The following is a 6,000-nucleotide window of genomic DNA, read 5'->3' on the forward strand; positions in this document are numbered from 1 at the left end:
TCTTATTGTATTTTTCTTTTTTTGAGGTGTGTAAAGTGATCAATGTTCTGTAAGTTTCTTTTTTCTGTGATGTACATAGTATTTTTTTTCCCATGTAATATTCTACTATGCTGAACCTTTTCTATATTTTTCCTACTTTTTTTGTAAATGAATGTAATGAACAGATGATTTTCTAGTTTTTCCTAGATGAAAAATGCATGTGCTAGTTTAATTAAGGACTAACCTTTCCTTTCATACCATATGCCGTTGGGTGAATCTCCTCTCTCAGATCAAGGACTCATCCCGTAAAGCAATTGGATGATCTTGTCTATAACCTGAGCACCCTAAATCTTTCTCTCTCTAGTTCTTTTTCTCTCCTGAATTTTGTATTTTCGACCGTGGGTGGGGGTGTGGGGGTAGAAGTTTTTCGTGGTCGGGTTAAAGAAAAGGAGGATTTCTTAGATTTCGTCCGTCCGGTCCACTTGCGCCATTGTTTTGATGTGCACCGTGCGGAAGCTTTTCTGTTTTTGGTTGAGGAGAGAGATGGTGGCGATGGTTGGTGGCGGAGGAGATGGATCCGTCCCCGATCGATCCTCGGGGAAGAAGTATTTTGTATCTCCTTTTTTTCTCGTTTTTACCGATCAGTGTTTTTGTGTTTTTATGTATGTGACCCCGTTTATTATCTTCCCCTATTTTTTTTCATTTTTCTATCCTTTGTGTGTGTACCTGTCCACCCGTCCCGTGGGTATTGTTTATACTTATCTTTTTCGAGGGGTTTTATGTCAATAAGTAGATCCTACCTAACCCGACGGTTTCGTCTTTGTCTGGAGTTGGAGCTGTCCCCTTTCCCTTCTCATTCTCTTTCCTCTCCCGACCATTCTCCATCAATCTCGTCTATTTCCTCCAAGAAGGCGCTAGGCGTATACGGAGGAGAAATCATGGGCAGATCCATCTAGGTCGTGTGTTTTCGTATCTGTTTTTTTGTCCTGCCCTATGTTTTCCTTTTTAATTTTCTTCATACCTATACGTTTCTTCTAGCTCGTACGATCGCTGGTTTTTCGTAGCTCTTTTTTGTTTGGCTTTTTTTTCCTTTTTTTGCCGATCTAATGATTTTTGTCCCGGTTATCTTATGATGATTCGTCTATACTCCCCTGTTCCTTTTTTCCCCGGATGATTTTTTCTTTTCCTCGGATGATTTTTGTTTCGTTTTCTGTTCATATTGCTCTTCTTCTCTCAGCATTTCCTTTTTTATTTGAATGACTGAAATATCTATTTGTTGTTAATCAAGGTACATCAACTTCTTTGTTTTTTGCAAGGTATGGATAATAATCTTTCAAACTAGCAATCCTTCTTCTTATATTTTTTCTTCCATCTGCAAACCATGGATGGGAATGATGCAGCAACGGTATAACATGATTTTGTTGTGTAGTCTCTTTTTTCTTTTGTGTTTATCTGTTTTGTGTATGTCCAAAATTATATATGTTTTGCTTTTCTGGTTGATCATTTATTAAATTTTTGTGTGCCTAGATCATAGTTGATGTTCATCAACCTGTAACGACTATTCGATGCCATGTGTACAAGGTAGTGTGAAAATGCTGTCATTTGATGGATTGTTTGTGTTCATTATATGGCGTTTTATCTGTGTGTAGAAGGTGTCGACATGAAGTGTACTGTCTCTTTGTCTCACTGGGGTAGTACTGGTTTTGTATTGAAGAATATCTTTTACGGATTGTTCACTATTTACTGGGTATATGCTTTTCATTTCTTTTTTTAATTTTGTGTGTGCTTGTTCCTCTTTTATAGAAAAATAAAGCACACAACATCGAATACTACATGTTCACATTACATCGTTAATAGTTGTTGTGACCTACTTTTTTGGTATGTTAAGACTACATACTTGTTGTTCATCAACATGTACCGACTATTCGATTATTTATTTTTTTAATCATGTAATTTGCAATTATCAGGGCTTTAGGACCAAGCTCTCGCTTCCTAAGTTTCTTGGAGTGACTAGACGGTTGACAGCTTACTCGTAAAAGCTTGTTGCCGATATTGGTCTTGAGCAACCGCTCTATGTGACCTCGTGATTACCTTCCTAGGAGTCTCATCGCTTACTCGGTAGCTAACTTCGATTCGCGTACTAGGTCGCTCTCTCTACCTAATGGTCCTCCCGTCAAATTCAGTGCCTATTGTATCAACAAAGTTCTCGGCACACCCATCGGAGGTTTGCTGATTGGTAGGAAAGTCGATCCTCATTTAAGGGCAGCTATTGGTGATTTGACCAACCGCAAAGGACATTACCCTACCATTTCCGAGCCGGATAAAATTTTGACAAGGGAATTGGATGGAGACACTTTCAAAATTGTTTTCACCTTGTATGCCATGACCGCTTTTCTCTCGTCCTTCTAGCCATGACGCCGTCAGTCCCGATTACTTACATATCGTGGAGAATCCTTCTGTGATATCTTCGTTCGACTTCTCAAGTGCCGTACTCCAAAAGCTCGTTTCTTCCATCGAAGCTTATAATGGAGGTACAACTTCGGTCTTAGGAGGGAACCTGTTTTGCTTAATGGTACGTAATGTTCATACCAGGGTAGAATTCTCCAAAAGGGGAAAAAGTCCGTATTTTAACATCTTTTCTCGCTTTTTGTGTTGTCATAGGTTGTGTACTTTGAGTTTCTTGACACTGAGGTGATTCTGCCACACTTGAAGTGCAATGTTCCTCGAATATCAATATGGTCTTCTTCTTTGGTTTCGGAAATCGAGATGCTAGATTGTGTTTGCAAAGACAAAGCAATATTCGGTAGCTTGCCTGTATGTTTTCCTTTTCCCGCACTTAGTTTATTTCATACAAATTTCATTTTTCTCACACAATCATCCTTGAACCATTTTTGTTTTTCTTCTCTTATTCATTCAGTACGAAAGATGTTGCAAGGACCCCTTTTGGAAATTTAATTAATGAAGGTCAAACCATTGAGAGTAATTCATATGAAGACCTTCTACAATTTGTCTTGTCAACAACACCTTTGGAGTCGCAAGAAGAGGTATGTATGGCTTTTTAAGATAATTATAATTCCGTGATAGCACCAACTCGCTTTTTTGAAGAATTCTACCCCGGTGGAGGGGGATTTTTTTGGGTAGGATGGTGTTTTTGTTGGAGGGTGTTGACATGTTCACGTTTTTTTACGCTTTTGGTACGCGACCGGGTTGATACATTCACGGTTTTACATTTGATAAATAACTTTTCGTGGGATTGATACATAACCGGTCGTGGGTTGATAAATACACTTTTTTGATAGGCAAAGCATGTGGTTTGGTAAATTTACGTTATTACACTTTGATAAAATAACTTATATGGCGTTTGATACATAACTGGGGTAGGTGGTTGTTAAATACAGTTATTTTTGACATGTAGGCTATCGGGTTGATAAGTCCACACTTTTACATTTTGATAAATAACTCGATCGTGGGGTTGATACATACCTGCTCAAGTGGGTTGATAAATACACTTCATTTTTGCCAGGGGTAGGGGTACTGGGTTGATAAATTCACCTACCTACATTTGATAAATAACTGATTGGTGGGTTGATACATAACTGGTCAAGGGGTTGATAAATACAGTTTTTCTAAGTTTGTTGTTCAATACTTCTTTTTTTTACTAGTTGCATATTTTTTTATTTAATGTGTTTTTTTTATTTTGTTTTTGTTCATAAAGGTTAAGGCACAAGTCCCTTTGTTAATAAGCAAAATGCAGAAAGACATAATGGACTCCATACAACCAGTAATTGTCAAGAATGTCATGAGTTTTCTTAGGATGACTTCAGCTAGTTCATCCATGTTGAATACCGATGAGAAGCGTAAATGTCGAGTGTACCCGTGTTTTTCAAAGTACCTTCACATGGTTCTACCGTTTGCCAAAGTCCATTAGTTCAGCCGAACACTATGTGTATTCCCGGGCATGCAAAGAAGATTAAAATTTTCTCGATCCTCCGACTATGTCCGATGTGGACTCGAAGTAGAACATGTCCGCAATGATGGGTGCTTGTTACCAGCTCCCGGCGATGATATCCTTGAGAGATCGACTAAAGAAGGCATGAAGGATGGTCAGTTCCCGATATCGGCTCCATTATTTCTGCTATGGAATCTCTTCAATACCCAAGCAGCCTAGGTGAACTCAGCCGTAACTTTGAGTTGTTGGAGCAGATGAACCCCGCCAAGCCCGACCTCACTCGCTTGTTTGACTCTCGCATCATCGGAGTTGACATGCTTCAGCATGTTAAAGATCAAGTCGCAGAAGAGAGGAAACTTATGGATGCAAGGGAAATGCAATCACAACTCGTTGTTTGAAAAAGTCCAATTCTCTCGTCGATTTGGACAAGGTCAGCTAGCTCAGAGACCCAATGGCGCAGTTACCCTTGCAATGAAATATTATCCTCCAACAAAAGAAATGCAATGATTTCAAGCAATGATTTTGGTTCTGAATCGCTTGCTTGATAAAGAGGCCAAGGATGTTTGGAATTAAAGAAGAAGTCGCAGCTCGTAGCATTGATCCCGGTGGTATAGATAATACAAAGGAAACTCGTTTTAATGATGGAGAAACATCCTTTATATCTCCCAAAGAATCGTACCATATCGCACGTACATGTTCAAGCTCCCGAGACCTCGTATTCATGGGATGAAAGTGAGTTTGACAGGAGTTATTAAGAACAACACTTCAAGCAGAGGCTCGAGCACGAATCGAAGCTACGTTCGACGCAGCTTTCCAAGTTATGAAAATCAAGCATTCAATGTTACGTAGATCAGCCCAAACAAGGTCATATCGTAGTTCAATTCTACACTCGGTTGAACAAGATGTTTTCAAGGACATTGTGCACAGAGTCCCCAAAACTGCAAAAGCAAAGACGTAAGTTGATCTCCCATTGATCATTTTTTTATCGGCAGTACTTGTTTTTTATACTGTCCATCCTTTTTTTATGTGTTTGTGTTCACTGTCTTTATTTTGTTTTTTGTGTTTCGTTGTTTCTTTTTTGCGTTGTCAATATTGTGCGAATGGGTAGTACTTGGGCCGAGCACCGTGTTTTTGCTCTTAGTATGCAAGTGTATGGTAATGTGAACAAATACGTTATCAACATGTTGGGGAAAGCTGTCATTGTTGAGGATACTGAGAAGCGTTCACTGAAACTTTTACCTGAAGACCATTGGAAACGATATTTCATCCCTTTTGATGAATCTGTAAGCTTCTTTTCTTTTTCATCTCTCTCTCTCTATATATATATATATATGCTTCTGATACATATAGGTTGGACTTTTTTTTGATAAACCTGTATTGATGTTTTCATTATCAATATGTAGGCTCTGTTTGCAAAACCTTATGAGAACCCTGGAACCCTGTCTAGACTCATATCACATGAAATGATTGGTTTTAAGCTCGATTCAATGGATCTGGTATGTTTTTTATAAACTTTTATATATGTTTTGAAATAATGGCTTTATAACCCTCTTTTTATTTTGCCTTATTCTTTTTCAGCAGCTTTTGAAACTTTTTATCTATCAGATGTTGTATTTTATCTTCTCACACTTATTATTGTCCTTTCCTTGTTATGCCTTTTTTTTATCGTAGGTGCATGTTCCGTTGATGACATCTGGGTTCTACTACCTTCTTCTTATCAACTTTAGGTTAAAGTTGTTTGAAGTGTTATACCCTAACACAAAATTCAATCTTGTGTCTGAGCACGTCGAGGTTGCAATTAAGAATTTTAAAATGGGATTCAATTTATCGTACAAGCACTCATTGATCAAAGTTGATGGCATGCAAACAATTTATAGGAGTGTATGTTCTTCTGACAAAGAGTATGTCACAAGTTTCCTATATCTGTTTTCACATGTTCTATATGTTTTTTATGGATATTTTTTTTGTGTTGTTTGTTTTTTCTGTTATGTATATAAGCAATCATGAACCTTGCAGTTTTTTGTTTGTTTTATATATGTTTGTATTTTTTGATTAAAAGTTATCAGGGGTAT

Source organism: Lolium rigidum, chromosome 1 (genome assembly GCF_022539505.1).
Source record: "Lolium rigidum isolate FL_2022 chromosome 1, APGP_CSIRO_Lrig_0.1, whole genome shotgun sequence".
In the NCBI taxonomy this organism is placed as follows: Eukaryota; Viridiplantae; Streptophyta; class Magnoliopsida; order Poales; family Poaceae; genus Lolium; species Lolium rigidum.